Raw genomic sequence first — 18,608 nt, 5'->3', positions numbered from 1 at the left:
AGAGAGAGAGAGAGAGTTCTATCCAGGAACAGAATTATTCTTTCATACAAGTAGCTGGAGGGCTGGAATAGAGTGAGCCCAGAGACATGGGTGTTTGGGGGTTTTATTGGACTGAAGATGGTGAACTTTGGTGATGGAAGAGTCCATATGCATACCAGTTCCTTGAAGTCTGGAAGTGGTGGGTACCAGCAGATTTGCTGTGTGGATCTCCTGATCAGAAGCTTCCGTAGGTGCTATCAGTCAAGCCAACTTTCTTGTCTGGAATTTCTTAGTCCATCTACAATTTTTAGGTCATTACCACTCAGTCGATCAATATTTACCCAATCTTGTTTACCAAATGTGGAATATCCTACCAATAATCTTGTACTTTAATTTTTTTAAAGTATTTTCTCCTTCAGAGAGTATAAATTTCAAAATACATAAGTTTATTCATGACCTTTTCTTGTCATACTGTTGTAAATGGTGTTATCATTTGGGTGTTTGAAATCATCATCCTATGGTCTGGAAAAACAATGGGTTAAAGTTTCTTTTTAATTCTTTGAAAATGTCACGCCTGCAAATAACATGTTTTGATCAAATCCTTCCTCTGTTTTCTCTCTTCAGATTCCTCCCCTCCATGCACTGCCATTCTCTCCCCCAAATTTATATTTTCCTGTGTGTAAACCCACTGAGTCCAGTTAATATTTTTATATTGATCTTGAATCCAAAATTCTTGTTAATTTTGGACATCATACCCAAACACCTGTAATCCTAGTGCTTGAGAGTAGAATCAGAATCAAGAGTCAATGGTCATTCCCCCACTGGATGGTAAACTCCAGGTCAGCAGTAGGGGTCCACTTTATCTTGTTGTTGATTGCATTAGGTATTAATGCAATACTGGTTTCATAAGATTTTTGTTTTTAGAAATTAGTGACAAATTCACTTTTAAGTATATTTTTGTGATGTATAAAATGATCTACACTTGGGGAATTTAATGAGAGATGTTTATATTTAATTTTTACTATTTATTTCCATCTTGGGTATTGAACTCAGGGATATACCCATATTAGGCAAATATTGGATCCTAGAGCTTTAACCCCACTTACTGTGAGAAATAATTTGAATCATTATTTTAATGTCTCAGTGGTTACAGGTATCTTTTGATTTTTTAATGTTTAATCAATTCAGTTTTATCGCATTTGTCCAAGAACTGGCTCATAAAGCTTTTATGATTTTGACATGGAGCTGTTCAGAGTATAACTTATAACTCCTTTGCTCTTATGAATTCTGTTGAAATGTTCCCTCTTTAATTTTTGATTTTATAATTTGCATTTACTAATTTTCATAAGGCAGAGTTTCTAGAAAGGACTTTAGTCTTACTAAAGATTTCTAATTTTGTTGGTTTTTAAAGAGAATATATGTGATCATTCACTTGTTTATTTACTACTTTTCTTCCCCATTTCACTTTGACTGTTTATGATATTTTCCCCCTGTTTGTCCTGGATTTGTTTGATCTTTCCTGTTTCTTAAGATGAATGTTAAAATTACTTACTTTGGAATTTTCCTTTGTGAACATAGGCATTCACAGCTATATGCTTCCCTGTGAGAAATGCTTTAGTTCCAGCCCATTAGTTTTGGCCTATAATTACATTTTCAATCATTTCTAAACACTTTCTTGCTTCCTATTGTGTGTTTGTTTGGCTCACTGGTTAGTTGGTAAAGTTCCGTTTTCATAGATCTATGGATTTTCCAACTGACTTGTACCTTCAGGATAATTTAAATCTCTATACTGCTGCTGTGGAGCTGAAGTGGCCATTCTTCCCAGAGGAGCTGGTGTAAGTTGCAAGGTGGGTCTGGTAGGTACCAGTTTTCCTGGAATTCTATATCTACATGAAACCTTTCCTTACAAGAGAGCTGAGCCTGAGATGTCAGACTTCTAGGATGTGCAAATCCCGTGCTCTGTAGCTGGAGGGGACGATCTGAGATAGCAGTGTTCTCCTGGAAGCTATAGCCCTAGAGTACAGCCAGCAGGGAGAGAGCATGGCTACCACTCTGGGCTGTAACACAATTTCTGTCACAAGTGAGATAGCATGGCAATGGGGAAATGTAAGCATTCCCATGTACGGACACTTGCACTTCTTCCTGCAAGCAGGAAGCACTTCTTGAATAAATATCTCCCCATTGTTTTTATGTTCTCAGTCCTTTAGTTTTATTTAGTTCTTGTTTGGGAAACCTCTCCGAGGAAGTTCTTGTATCATCATTTGAAGGTCTCTCCCTTTAACATTTATTTGTCTGCATGTCAGTGGCCATCTGTGTACTGCCATGTCCTGCCAATGCATGAGGTCTCTGTGGTAGAACTAGGTCTTTGTTGCATTGACAGCATTCAGGTCGATGGCAGATGCAGCAGTAGATGTTGGAGACATCATTGGAATGAATCCATTTCTGCTCACTTTCAGAGTTTCTCTGAAGCATATCCATGTAGTGGGAGAGGGTCTTATCTTAATTGAGATATGAGTTTCTCTTTCTCCAGGATGTGGTAGCAAATATTCACTGAGCCTGAAAGTCCTATTTAATTTACTAAGTGGGCTGTATAGTTTGGATGGCAAAGTCTCTAATTACACTTAAACTTCCTCAACAGCAGTAAAGTTATAAATCTGGAAAACTTAGAGCCACAGGAATGGCACCCAAGGTCTTGATTCATGAATCAAGAAAGGTAAGCATATCCAGTTTCACTACTTTGGGATATTTGTTTGTTGCTACCAGAAATCTGTCAAAACCTGTTTATTGTTCAGTGTTGCACAATTATGAGCAACCCTTACCAAGAGATTAGAGTAAAGATGATGGAGAAAAAATGTTAGTATGTGGCAGTACCAAACAATTCTCCCACTCAAAGAAACTCTTCCATTTGGGGACGTACAATACAGAAGGACATTTCTGAAGGCCATGCTGTCTCAGCCACAGTCATGTAAGCTTTTGCAAAAATCTAAACTCCATACAGAGAGATGAGAACCTTGGTGTCACCAATAAGGGGTCCTGCCAGTGCTGTCTTCTGCCAAGAAACTCCACACCCTGTGCCAAAGGTTCCAGTGAGGCTGAGATGATTTTCCAGAAAATTACCAATTGGTACACAGAAACTAGTTGTATTCTTTCACTTCTTAAGCAAGTTTATCTAGGTTTGATTGATGTGTAAAACACTGTGTACATTTAATATAATTATATGAGTATGAGCATACATAACCTTCTCAATACCATCAATAAAATCAAGTCAGTAGACATAGCCTCATACCCCTGTGTTTTAGATGGTTTTGTAGTTTGTGCATGATAAAAAAAAAAAAAACTTCACGCAAGCTCTAGCCTCTTAAGCTCTGAGGGACCCAATACTGTATTGCTATATAGAGGCACCACAATGATCTTCAACTGCATCCATTTGTATCAACTATCTGCTTCTGCCATGCTCACAAGCAGCGTCCACTGGGTCTTAAACTTTCTCAAGGAAACAAACAATGTTGACATCTGTCAGGTTGCTAAGTAATATAGCTTAAGGACAGTTAGATTCCCGGTGGAAACAGAATAATAATAACTCAATAACAGGTATGCATTTTGTGAGTCTATGCTGAAAGCTATGGAGCAAAGCAAAACCACAGCTTGTCACAGTGGATTACCTCTGCCTGTCTTGTTGCTTCACATGGATTCCCAGGGTACTCTTTACTCCCTAGTCACTCGCCTTTTACCAGCGCCATTTCTAATGATTTTAGAAGCCTCTAGTGGGAGGCTAAGGAAAAGACTTAAGTGGTAGACTTGAGACAAAGCCCTGATTCTACTATTTTCTAGGCTGAAATCCTGGGGGAGCTATCTGGCTGTTTCTTTGCTTGTTTGGTTGATTTTTGAGACAGGGATAAATTCTCTTCTCATCTCAAAAGGATATTGATTCAAAGACTGGCTGAAATGACTGTAAGAGTTCTTTCCAATGCAATAATTATGAACAGTTTACATATATATATATATATTAAAGTATAATTTTAAAATGATAAATGGTTAGTATCTAGAGTCATGGATTATTTTAAGAGCTTAATGCAAAACTCGAACTTGATCTTTGTTAAAATAAGTAATAGTTTGGCACCCAATGTAAGACAAAGGTTATTTTGAGTACTCGTTAAATGTAATAAGGCTTTCAAAATAAAAATAATATAATATTTTTTGCCTTTCAGCTTTGTGTTTTGCACTGATTAGTGCAATAGCAGATGAGTTTGAATCTCATCCTTTGATAGAATGATTGCACAGCTTAATTAATGATTAAAACACTAGTTCTATCTTGGAAACCTAGAAATACACAGCATTTTGGAGTTTGTTAAAGAAATGGGGGTAACTAGATTGAAAGTTCTCCTAGGCATGACGATAGCTTTACTTATTTCTCCTTACAATATTTTTGATATCTGCTAAGTATATGTTTAGTGAAAGAAAAGGAGAGAAAAGAGAAGGGAAGGAGAGAATACATAAGTAGAAAATGAAACTCTCTTTAATATTTAATAATCTTCTTCTGGCCACAATTGAAATGTGCACCAAGATTTCTTAACCCTGGGTTAAATTTATCTCAATGTCCAGATATTTTGTATGTTCATAATTATAATATTGATACCCAAGGCCAGTTGAATTAACTCACCTTTTGTATCAAACTTCCTTACAAGTAAAATTTTTTTAATTTAGAGAAAATTGTAACAGCTGAATTCAAACAGGACATCTAATATGCTGGTGGAGTATAGTGAACCTATTTCCTGTTGAGATTCTCTGTCCACCATCACGCCTCTCCTTCAGCTTAGCAGTGGTGAGCCATCTGCAGCCAGTTAGAGCCCTATTAACACACAGGACCACCATCCCAGGGAGACACTAATTGAAAACACAAAGCTTGGAAAAGATGTTAAGTTTTTCATAACAAATTACTTATTCCCACTTAATTGAATCTTAGCCTTTCTAATTTTCCTCCCTCGTTCTAAGCACATAATTTTCTTCCGTACAGTTGCTACTCGATTGATTTGAATCTTTCCTAGAGTTTTATAAATTAGTCACATCCTGGATGTAAAAAGGTCTTTTGAGAAAACATGTACAACAAATAGTTCCTGTAAATCAGCCTATCCCTGAGTCCAGAATTTTAATTAATTCTGAAACTCTGGCAGACACATTTGCCAAAAGGAGGACCAGACTCTGAAAGAGATGAGTACCTCTTGAGGACTCTACTGCATTAAGTTCTCCCCTAGACACAAAAACACCCCAAATACACACACCACTAACACACCACACTACACACACACACACACACACACACACACACACACACACACACACACATATACCACAAACACACAAACGCACACATAATGGCAACTTGAAAGTGAAACGTAATGAAATCTGTCTGTTATACACAATGTTAAGAAAACTCTTTTTACATTAGGAAAGTTAATGGCAGCTCTTTAACTGTCAATGCTAATTACATTTGTTAAAAAGTTATTGGAGATTCTTCTTTAAATATTGGTTTTGATTTTGAAGATTGTAACTATGGATTTTGTAATATTGTCTACCTACGTTTTGTTCAAACAGCTTATTTTTATGCCTTGTTGTATATGAGTAACTATGCATCATTAAAGTTTTGTTTATCATAGTAAGTTGCTACTAAATTGACATGAGGAACAAATAAAGAGTATTTCCTGCAACATTGTCCCTTGAGACAAACTGTTGATATCATTGTATCTTATGTTATAGCATCAAGAAGATTGGGTGCTTATGTGAACACAATGTGTTATTTCCTAGGAAGATGTTTATTATAGTATTATGAAACAAAATTGACTCTGAAAATGAGAGAATACATAAAGAGATTAAGAAACAGAGAGGAATCAAAAGGAAGTTCAAAGGAAAGTTCTTTTGACGTATATGGTAGTCTAAGTATACCTCTCTTTAAATAGAAAAAAAGTGAGCCTCAAAGTGTGTGTGTGTGTGTGTGTGTGTGTGTGTGTGTGTGTGTGTGTGTGTGAAATGTAACAAAACGTTCAGTCATTAAAAGTAGCTATACGCTAATAGAATGGTACATGTTAACAAGTCAGACATAACAGGAAAAAAAAATAGAAGAATGGATCAACCAATGTTATCAATTCATGTTATTTATCATATTATGAAATAAAGGGAGAAAACATGATTACCTCAGTAAATTCAAAAGATCACCTTCTAGAGGAATAATTCTAGCCTTTCTGCTAATAAATATATGGAAATAGTTTATAAACTGATAAAGTTACATTTGTGTAAAATATATAAGAAGAGTAATCAACCAACAGTTATTTTTTTTTTTAAAAAAGCACCATTGTCATGCCTGAGAACAGAGCAAGACAAACCACCTGCATACCTAATTTTTAATCTGGCTACCATTACCAGATATCATTATCTAAGAAATGATGATATCGTGACATAAAAATATCAGGAAATCTCACCAGAATTTGCAATGACCTAGAAACCTGCTTGACACTAATATAAGATTTTTGTTTATGTATTTACAAGATCAGTAGTGTTCCCCATATCAGTGTAATTAATACATAAACATAACAGGCATCATGTTTCTGATATGAAAACAAGTTTCTAAAGATGTCTATGCAAATGTTAAAAAAAAAAATCTAAGATCTTCTATGTAGGGAGAGGAGCTGATAACTAACATCTAGTTCCCTAATTGCTTCTTGATTGGGTCAATAATGCTGGAAGAAGCTAATTGCTGAGCAAAGGATAAGGCGGGACTTCTGGCCAGACAGGAAGAGAGGGGCACAGAGAGGATTGGGAATCAGACCAGGCGGTGGAGCAGATAGGCTGCTGAAGACATGTAATGTCCCTGGCCACTGATAGTTTGCAGCCTCCACAGGCAGCTGGGGAGGCTAAAGAGGATGGGGCAGGATATTCTTCGCCCAGTCTTTGAGTTTTAAAACATAAAAGTCTCTAGTGTTTTCCTTCCACTGGGCTAAAGGGAGCTAGGTGTGACAGCTGTTGCCAGCATCGGGCAAGGAGGAGTGGGCATCACTCTAGGGAATACAGGTGGCTGTTTTTGGATCATTGCTGGGATCTTAGGAAAGTGTTAGCTAGCCAAGAGAACTGATTAGATGGCAGGCAAGTAAAGATGTTCCACAGAACCTAGCTGGAGCAAGCATGATTTATAAAATTACATGGTACACTTCTAAAAACCTAAAACTTCATTTTAATATTAATATAGAAACACAATACACGTTTCTATTAATCCATAATCTAAAGGTATTAGAGACTCCCAGATTAGCTTTATATACAGAATCACAGCTAATCCCATGGCTTAGTGATGTCTTACAAATGTAATATGCTTGATTGTGCCTTATGAAGAGAAAAAATAAATCTATGAAAATTGCAAAGAATATTTTGGAAAATATCACACTCAAGATTATAGTAGTTAAAAGTAAGTAGGTATTATTTTAATAGATTAAAATTAGTGACAAGTAAAAAAATGAAGAATCATATTCATATAACTGTATAGTCTGGGTATTTGATAATTTTTCACTTTAAAACTGTGAGTAAAATAATAATGACTCATAAAAATGTCATAACCAGCTATACTTGGATAGAAATAAGTTTTGATATTTCTGTCATTCCACATACAAGAAATAAAACCCATGAATATTTATAAGTAAGAATAAAATATAAAAAATTCAAAATAACAATTTAGAAGATACAAGATGTATTAAGACAAAAATCTTATCTACTTTGGAAACAACTGACTGTAAGTCACATTTCACAAGATATAATGAACAAGCTTAAAAAATAATGAACTGAAGGAGTAGTCCTCATAAATACCTTTCATTCATATGCATCACAGTCATACCTCACAACAGAGATAAATTCTGAGAAATTCAATAAGAGATGTTATGTATCAGCATCATATTTAAACAAACCCCAGTGGTGTGAATCAGTAGCTCAGTGTGGTCATGAAGCACAGTGTGTCCTTTCACCACAAGATGTATACCTGCCGGTCCACACACCCTAATGCGAATCTTTTCTTTTATGAATAGGAGCACCTCTTTTAATAAATAAGCAAAGTATCGTCTAAAATAAGTTTATTTAATATAAATTCAGCAATAGCCACTAACTATCATTATGTGCTGTGTATAGCTCTATTTGCTGTAGTTTTACAGAGCTGGCAGTCCAATAAAGTGTTGTCAGCAGTATCATGATGATTTTGAGAATAATAAATTGCTCTACTATGTTACAATGGGTACCACGCCACAAGCAATAGAGAACTGTCAATTCAATTATAATCTCTATCTGTATGTGTCTATCATTGGCTGGAACATTGTTATGAGATTTATGACTGTACGATGCAACATTGAAAATTGAATACTGGTTATAAATAGGTAATTAATAAAAAAGGAGATGAAATGTCTAATGAACATGTATAATATTGCTGTCACTGTGAAGGCCAGATGCAATTTTCAATGCAGCAAGATAATACTCTTTCATTACAAGACTGACAAAGGTTTTAAAGACTAATAATGTCTGTGGTTGGTAAGAAAATGAGAAAGCAAATGTCTGCACTGCATTGCTGATGAAAGTATAAAGGATGTCCTTTTGGAGTACAGTTTGGATGAGCTTATCAAAGACTGTAATTATTTTCAGCCAAAATAATGTGCACGTACACCCTAGAACAACCTTTGCCTTGTAAATCTATATAATTATTATTTAAATATTAATGTAAGTTTTAGAAATGAAACAAATGCATCAGATCTTTAAAAAAGAAATTCTCACAGTAAGTATATATTTTAAACAGCAGATACTGGAAAGCATAGAAAAATGGCTATAGTTTCCATGACACATCCACACATTCATTCTAGAACACATGAGAGAATAGAGGCAATGAGTTATGGCTACATTTATGACTTGGAACCTTTATAAAGGTAGAAACATTGAAATGAGAAATATTAGCTGCAGAGGTTAAAGCAAACCATATAGCTAGAACAGGGAAGCAAAAATCAATGCTAGAGGTGTAAATCTGACTAATTAAAAACTGTGTCAAAAGTTTGTACATCAAAGAGTGGGTTGGGAAAGGCTTCAGATAGAGTGAGATATGAGGAGAGAAGTAGACCTGTTTATTTATTATTTAGTACTTGACATTTCTGTTATTTTTCATGCCAATATAAGATTTATTCAATTATAGAAATGAAGAAAAAAGAAAAATGAACTATTATCTAAACTTCCCAAGGTCAAATATACTCTACTTTTGTAATATTCTGAAGGAAAATGGATGAATCTGGGTTTCAAACACTGTTCAAGAAAAAGAAGTTTTGGCAATAGCAGTAGATTTTAAAAAGGCAAAAGCCTGTACTGTTTACTAAGCTTAAAAACACATGTAATTAAGTGTGTGCAGGTTCAAGCTAATGCTTCAAACATTCTAAACTTCATTTAGTTTATATAGAATCTTCCCTACACCTGAAGCTACTCTTTGTAAACTGAGAACCTGAGCTCTCCCCATTAATGACAGGTCCCCACATGGAAGCAGAAATTCTTTTGTTAGTTCTAAAGGATCAGCACACTCAAGCCAGAACAGAATGTCAAGGAAAACAGATGTTTTGTTTACCCCAACAAATCCTTTTCCAAATAAGTTAAATTTCCTCTGGGTAGTCATAACTCTTAGGGAAGAGATTAATTTGACACATAAAAAGGAAGAAATACTGCAGCTTGAAAAGAAGAAAAGGGAACTCATTTCAGCCAGAGAAGAAAAAGCAGGCTGAGGTGGCTTCATAACTCACCCACTGTAAGCCAAGACTCTCTTCTCAAGTACTTCCTTATAAATCAGACAGGAACACACTGTCTTTCACTACGTGCCCCAGGAGGAAAATTGCTTTAAGTCAGTGGAAGATTGTGAAATAGGGAATGGAGTTCAGAGGCAAGAAATAGAGTGATTAAAACTATTTTAAATATAATATCAATCCAAACTGGAGTAAATGTGTGTCACTGATCCCTCTTTAGGGTCTTAGACAATCATTCAAGACTTTTCTGGCAGGAGCATCATCCAGTTATTTCATCAATTAAAAAAAAAAAAAAACAACCAAAAACCTATTGATTTGATTGGTGAAACAATTTGGCCATGACCATATGGTTAGCCTCTGAGAGATACCCACAGGAGGTGCCATATATTTGGAACATCTCTATTTGTTTACGTTAAATGGATCTCCAGGAATCCATGCTAGTCTTTGTCCCTTGTCAAAAGCCAGAAGAAGCTGGATGCTGATGGCAGAAAGGGAAAGTAGTAACATCAACATTGGGAGCAGCACCAGCAAAGGGACAAACAGCAAAATCCCTTCTATCTGGATGATGCAGCCACATTTAGGGTGGATCTTCCCATTTCAATTAAACTACTCAAGAAATGTCCCTCATTAGTGTGCCTTGAAGGTTTACTCTTAGTTGATTCTAGATCCAGTCAAACTATCAACCAAGATTTACCATCTCAATGTTCATCCACTAGCCAATCCTTACCTGTAGATGATGAAACAATACTGTATAATAGCCTCTTGGTTGCAGAAGGCAGATGTGCATGCCAATCATTAATGAAGAGCTGTAGAAATGTCATCAGTTTCAGTGTGTGCTGCTGTATCAGATAAGGACATATTTTCTTTTCTTTTGGGGGCAATTTTTAGTAGATATTTTCTTCATTTACATTTCAAATGCTATATTCAAAGCCCCCTATACCCTCCTCCCACCCTGCTCCCCAACCCACCCACTCCTGCTTCCTGGTCCTGGCATTCCCCTGTGCTGGGGCATATGATCTTTGCAATACCAAGGGCCTCTCCTCCCATTGATGGCCAACTAGGCCATCCTCTGCTACATATGTAACTAGAGACATGGCTCTTGGGGGTACTGGTTAGTTCATATTGTTGCTCCTCCTATAGGATTGCAGACACCTTTAGCTCCTTGGGTACTTTATCTAGCTCCTCCATTGGGGGCCCTGTGTTACATCCAATAGATGACTGTGAGCATCCACTTCTGTATTTGCCAGGCATTGGCATAGCCTCACAAGAGAGAGCTATGTCAGGGTCCTGTCAGCAAAATCTTTCTGGCATATGCAATAGTGTCTGGGTTTGGTGGTTGTATATGGGATGGATCCCCGGGTGGGCAGTCTCTGGATGGTCTTCCGTCTCAGCTCTGAACTTTCTTGCTGTAACTCCTTCCATGAGTATTTTGTTCCCCATTCTAAGAAGGAGCGAAATATCCACACTTTGGTCTTCCTTCATTTTGAGTTTCATGTGTTTTGCAGATTGTAATTTGGATATTCTAATTTTCTGGGCTAATATATGCTTATCAGTGAGTGCATATCATGTGTGTTCTTTTTTTATTGGGTTACCTCATACAGGATGATATCCTCCAGATCCATCCATTTGCCTAAGAATTTTATGAATTCATTGTTTTTAATTGCTGAGTAGTAATCCATTGTGTAAATGTACCACAGTTTCTGTATCCATTCCTCTGTTGAGGGACATCTGGGTTCTTTCCAGCTTCTGGCTATTATAAATAAGGCTGCTATGAACATAGTGGAACATGTACCCTTATACAGGGAGCTAAAACGATCTAATGGAAAAAAAGACAGCATTTTCAACAAATGGTGCTGGCACAACTGGTGGTTATCATGTAGAAGAATGCGAATTGATCCATTCTTATCTCCTTGTACTAAGGTCAAGTCTAAGTGGATCAAGGAACTCCACATAAGACCAGAGACTCTGAAACTTATAGAGGAGAAAGTGGGGAAAAGCCTCAAAGATATGGGCACAGGGAAAAATTCCTGAACAGAACAGCAATGGCTTGTGCTCTAAGATCAAGAAAAGACAAAGGGGACCTCATAAAATTGCAAAGCTTCTGTAAGGCAAAAGACACTGTCAGTAAGACAAAAAGGCCACCAACAGATTGGGAAAGGATCTTTACCAATCCTAAATCAGATAGGGGACTAATATCCAATATATACAAAGAACTCAAGAAGATGGACTCCAGAAAATCAAATAACCCTATTAAAAATGGGGTACAGAGTTAAACAAAGCATTCTCAACTGAGGAATATCGAATGGCTGAGAAGCACCTGAAAAAACGTTCAACATCCTTAATCATCNGGGAAATGCAAATCAAAACAATCCTGAGATTCCACCTCATACCAATCAGAATAGNTAAGATCAAAAATTCANGTGACAGCAGGTGCTGGCCAGGATGTAGAGAAAGANGAACANTCCTCCATTGTTGGTGGGATTGCAAGNTGGTACAACCACTCTGGAAATCAGTCTGGCGGTTCCTAAGAAAATTGGACATAATACTACCGACATATTTTCTAGTTCCTTTTTCCTCTATCCACTACAATAGAGTATTATGACAGAGGTACCTGATATTCCAACTGCACAAGCACTGTGAAATCTGGCTGATTCTATTGGCGCAGAACTGAAAATACACTCAGTATGTGCAGCTTTATTTTAGATAGATAAGTGACAATTTCTTCCTTTATGTTAACTCTTTATCATGTTGATTCAAGGTTTTTTGAAAACCAGATATATGAATTAAAGTATAAGAAATTATCTGGATTATGTTTGTCTTAAGTTCCATTGAGAAACCCAATTTGTTGTTCAACAGAATTCAAAACCAGAACTTAACAGATATGGCTGGTCTTGGGTACGCATTTAAAGCATGCAAGAACATGTCTCTCTAACTTCAACAGAATCACTTGTTGTGAATCTTTTACAATTACTCTATCATTTGAATGGTATTGACAGTGTCTTGCTTTAATTCCTGAATAGAACGTGTGTGTCTGAGAGACTTGTGATGTGCCCAGCAATGATAGATAGGCTTCTATTAAATGTCATTTAGATTTTATGTCTCAGACCCTATCTAGGTTAATTGCTAGATTTTTATTAAACATATAAGTGTCCAAATACAGCTACATACAAATTTATGTTTATGTAATTTATTTTTTAAAAAATATAAAGGTGAAAGGAACTCTTGGGAAAAAAATGTCAGACAACTGAGGGAAATACCTGTTCATTTTTCTCTCTCAAAACTTCCCTTGCCTCTGTGCTATCTTGTCACTTTATAATCTTTGTTGCCTCCTGAGGGGAGAAGAGCCACAGCAACCCTGTGAACAGTTAATAATTTTAACAATTGTTTACAGTCATATGTCAACCAGGATACTTACTATGTAAGTGCAATTATGTTAGGCAATTACTTAGCTTAACTGCAATGTTATTGTCCAAGTGCCTAGAAGTAAATCAAACAATTTGAGGATGAGGGAAAAAAATGAAAATGGTTGATGTCAAGCAAAAGTTCATAATATTAGCAGAGAAAAAGTACTTTGCTTTTCAATCAAGAGGTTTATTTATTCTCTATAGCAGTGAAAAGGTAGCTGAGTTTATGGTGAAGTGCACATCTGATTTACAGAAACAGCACAGCATGTGCTTTCTCTGCCTGTGTATTATTGAGAGTCCTCTCTGCTGTTATCAATCTGTCTGACAGACAAAACATAAGCGATCCTAGATGGAGAAATTTCAACCCACTGTCCTTGTCTTTATTACCTGTGGAACTGGGAAGACATAGAGTGTAGTAGAACACGTCAAGAAAGATGTTCCTCTCATGACAGGCAAGAAGGAGAGAGAAATCAGGAAGATGTCACAGCCATCCACGATACACCCTGTGGGGTCCCATAATGAAATTATGTTATGAGTCCATCAAAGTAACCCACTGGCTATGTCAGAACTCTTATGACCTTACTGTCATGACAGTAATGACAAGTAGGGGGATAAGGTATTTACCAGGTAGGAATCAAAGATTAAAGTTTTTATGCAGAATATATATGTTACAAAAAAGACAGGGGCTGAATACACAGAGAGACCATCACAATCCTGAAAAGGAATATATATATATATATATATATATATATATATATATATATTATATATATAAAGAGAAAAAATATATATATATATATATTTATATTTACATAAAGAGAAACCATGTGTGACATTTGCAGGAGGTCATATTTGGATAAGTAAGAAGTGGGCATCTCAATATCTTGTTGAGTACTAAGTTTTATAGTTTGTCCCTTTATCTTTGTTAAGACTGCATTTTGGGTGATGCACCATGGGTTGTAAGGATTAGATATAACAGATCACTGAGCAGGCTGACTCCAAGCACTGAGGATCTAATTGTTAAAGGGTAGGAGATATTTAATCTTGCATTTATTTTGTTTGTTTGTCTGATTTTTGTATTTTGTTGTTTTGTTTGTACATTTATCCTCTGACAGATCAGTGACGTCAAATCACTGATAAGGCATGAAAACATTATTTTCTTCTGCAACGGCTTTAAAATGGGGAACGGGCATTGGTGTAAGGGAAAAGGGATGCTTGGAACCCCTCATCTGTCATCGAGTTCTAAAGCCATAGGCATAAAAGGTTTGAACTGGGGCTGGAGAGATGGCTCAGTGGTTAAGAACACTGACTACTCTTTCAGAGGTCCTGAGTTCAATTCCCAGAAACCACATGGTGGCTCACAACCATCTGTAGTGGGATCCGATGCCCTCTTCTGGTGAGTCTGAAGACAGCTACAGTGACTAACTAACAACTAACTCTTTTTTTTTTTTTTTAAAAAAAAAAAAAAAAGGTTTGATCTGCGTTTTGGAGAGGAAAGAGAATGCTTATTGAAGATTTCAACTTTACTTGGAGGTCAAGAGGTACTTGGTGGGAGTGGATGGTTAAGTATTTGACTTGATTTTGAAAGCTAAGAGAACAAGGTGTTTCAGATTGGCCTGGGTCTTTGTCCTGGGACAATCTCAGAAGTTTCCCTAATGACTACACCAGAGTTTTGATAGAAGGTATTCAGGGTTAGGATCTGACAGTAAAATAATACAAGTAAAGTTCGACAAGATTTTATAGTAAGGTTTACAGTTTGTAAGAGACAATCTGGTACTTGGTCATTCTTTTACCAAGGCTGAGTCCAAGGGCTTCATATTGAGCACTCTTAAGACTTTATAAGAGACTTAATGTTATTTATGGTTATTAAGTTATATCCATGAATATAAATAAAAAATTATTTGACATTGTATAGATTGACTATAAAGTATTATGTAGAAAAATATGAGAAAATGTTGGAGTTAGAAACAAAAGTGTGGAAACATCAGAGAAGAGTTGCAAGGTAACACCCCGAGACTGAGGGAGTGAGAAGAGAGGAGATTCTACCAATTACTTATCAGGGAACCTATCTACTACAGATGGATGGCGTATATAATGGAGTCTTTATTTATTTAAGTTAAAGCAGATCATTTCTTTTATTTTACCTTGATGTTCTGCTACATGCCCATTTAGCAGTTTGGTAAGGAATGGCCTTTTGTGAGTTTCTTCTTCATAAGTAATTGTGGTTGGCACCATTTATATTCCAGGTTAAATACTATTGTAATTGAACTAACATATCATGAGGCCCTCTTCCCCAATCCTCTTAGAAAAAATTAAAGTAGATTTGTTTTCTAATCCTTTGAGTAGATCCTTCAAAATAAGATGTACATGTTATAGAGGGATCACATGTGAGTGAAACTCTGGTGAAAATATGATTGAATATACATAAACATTTATGTCAGTTTGGAAGAACTAAACAACTCACAAAGTGCTATTGGCATACAAGAAAAAGAATTTCACATAAAATGCATAAAATTATTTAAATGAAATCATAGAAAATTTCACAAACTTAGGGAAAGAGAAACCCATACAGATGCCAGAAGCACACAGAACACAAAACAGATAGGACCAGAAAAGAAATTCCCCATGATATAGTAAACAAAACAAACACGTACAAAACAAAGACAATATATTGCAAGCTGTAAGACTGAGGGACCTACTCACACTTAAAGGCAGTCTCATCAGAATAACTGATAACCTTTCAAAGGGTGAAAACAAGAAGAGCTTGGGATTGGATATTTCACATTCTGAAAAGAGCACAACTCCAAATTCTGTCTAATATATTCTGTAAAACTCTCAGTCCTAATTTATAGTGAAAGAAAAACTTCTCATGATAAAGCAGGCTCAAAAATAAATCATGAGTCCTAAGTCATCGCTTCAAAGGATACTAGAAGAATTACTTCGGTGTGAAGAGAGAGAAACAGAACTCAAGAGACCTTATCAAATATTTTTCTTTGTTCAGAAGACAAGGTTAACTCAGAAATTCACAACTAGCCAACATGCAGAAAATAAGTATCTGTGGAGTTCCCAGACAAAACTGGGACCCCCCACATCACTCCTTCCCTCAAAGGCTCCAAGATCATTCTGGAATAGAATCAGGAAGGACTGAAGCAAAGCAAAGCACTGTCTTGTGAACACAGCTGGACACATACATGCTCTCATGAACTAACAGCAGCTGTAGTTGTCTGTACAGACCAAGCTAATGAACATTCCCACATGGAGAGGACAGGAACTTAAGAGTTTCAGCCCTTCACACAAGAGCTATTTACAGCTGATGGGTTCTGAGGAAAGACGACTCCCTTTGCTTTAAGGACATGGACCCTGGTAGGTTGATCACGCTTCTTGGATCATCCCATACCCATCATTCATAGGGGAAACATAATTTTACCTTGGTGAGTGATAAAAACCAAATGCACATGAAGTTGGAGGGAGTAGGGAAGTTGGGGTTAGATCTAGGAGTTAAGGATTCAGGGGTTCAATAAAATCAAAATACATTACATTCATGTGTGAGTTTTAAAAATTATATTAAAAACTATTTTCATTCTTGAAGTGCAAATATCAAGTTACACATATGTAAATCAGCAGGTGTGATAGAGAATATAATAGTCTTAATGATAAAAGTCACATGATCATCTCAATGAATATAATAAAGCTTTTGATAAAGTATAATACCTTTTCTTGATAAAAATCCTGAAGTGTTGGGACTAAAAGGACATACTAAAACTTAATTAAAAGCTACATGTGACAAATGTATAATAAAAATGAGTAGAGAAGAACATATTCAGTATTTCTTCCCATATTCAATATAATGCTTTAAGTCTTAGCTAGAGCAATAGTCAAGATAATTTTCTTTAAATAGGTAAGGAAGAAGTCAAATTATCTCTATTTGCTCTGGTATGGTCTTATATTTAAAAGACTCTAAAGATTCCACCAGAAAACTCTTAGACCTGACACTGACAAACACACACACACACACACACACACACACACACACACACACACACACACACACACAGAGCAGAACACAAAATCAATATCCTAAGTCAGTTCTTAACATTTTTGTACACCTACAATTGTAAACTAAACATAGTCATGAACAACTCTTGAAAAGACAGCAGTAATTGATGCCATGTTGTGCTTGCAACCATGAGCCTAGCATGGCTGTCTTCTAAGAGGATCTACCAGGAGCTGACTGGCACAGATGCAAGTAATCACAGCCAACCATAGGAAAGAGGTCACGGACCCCTACAGAAAAGTTAGGGTAAGGATTAAAGAAACTGAAGTAGATGGCAGTCCCATATGAAAACCAACAGGATCAGGTAGACCCCTGGGAGCTCCCAGACACTGAGCCACCAACCAAAGAGCATACATGGCCTGCTCCAAGGCCCTGGCACATATGTAGCACAGGATTGCCTTGTTGACCTCAGTAGTAGAGGATGCACCTAGTCCCATAGAGACTCAATGCCCCAGGGAAGGGGTTCCTGAGAGGCACCCTCTCAGAAGCAAAGAAGATGGGGGGATGGGGGATGAATTATGTAAGGGTAATGGGGAAGAACATTTGGAAAGTAAATTAACTAATTTATTAGTTAAAAAACCACCAGTAATAAATCTTCCAAAAGAGACAAATGTATTCTAACAATGAAAACTCTCAAAAGACTGAAGAAAGAAACTGAATAAGATATCAAAATATGGAAAGAATCCCATGTTCATGGATTGGCAAAATTAATAAAAATATATAAATGGATCCATTAATGAAAGCAATATATAGATTCAATGTAGTCTTCATCAAAATTCCAATTATTACTCACAGGCATAGAAAAATTTATATAAAAATGCAAAAGAACTTGAATACTTCAATCATTAGCTGAACAAGCAATGCTGTAAGTATATAAGAAGCCATCTCAAATTATGCAACAGTGCCATAGTAACAAAATGATAAGGTACTGATGCCCAAATAGACTAGAGGACACAGAAATCAACCCTCAGAGCTCTAACCTCTGAAATGACCACCTCTTCAAGGCATTGTTCTGGGAAAACAGAGCCATGTGGAGAACGATACGCTTTCTTATTTCTCGCACTGGACCAGAAAACAAGTCAAAGAATTTAATGTAAGACCTGAAACTTTGAAGCTGCTTCAGAAAAACCAGGTGAAATATTTACAAGCTAGAGGCATAGGTGAAAGATTTCAGAAAAGGAATCCAATTGCTGTGGGAATAATTGAGAAGTTTTGACAAATGAGATCACATGAAATTTAAAATATTGTGCATAGAAACGGAGATAGAGGAATGGGGAAAACATTTGCTGACAAGGACTAATATCTAGAAGAACTCTGAAAGCTAAATACCCAAACTCCCAAATCATTCATTCATAAACTAAGGACCTGAAGATACGT

The sequence above is a fragment of the Mus pahari genome, chromosome 22 (genome assembly GCF_900095145.1).
Source record: "Mus pahari chromosome 22, PAHARI_EIJ_v1.1, whole genome shotgun sequence".
Classification (NCBI taxonomy): Eukaryota; Metazoa; Chordata; class Mammalia; order Rodentia; family Muridae; genus Mus; species Mus pahari.
Note: the sequence above shows the minus strand (reverse complement) of the source record.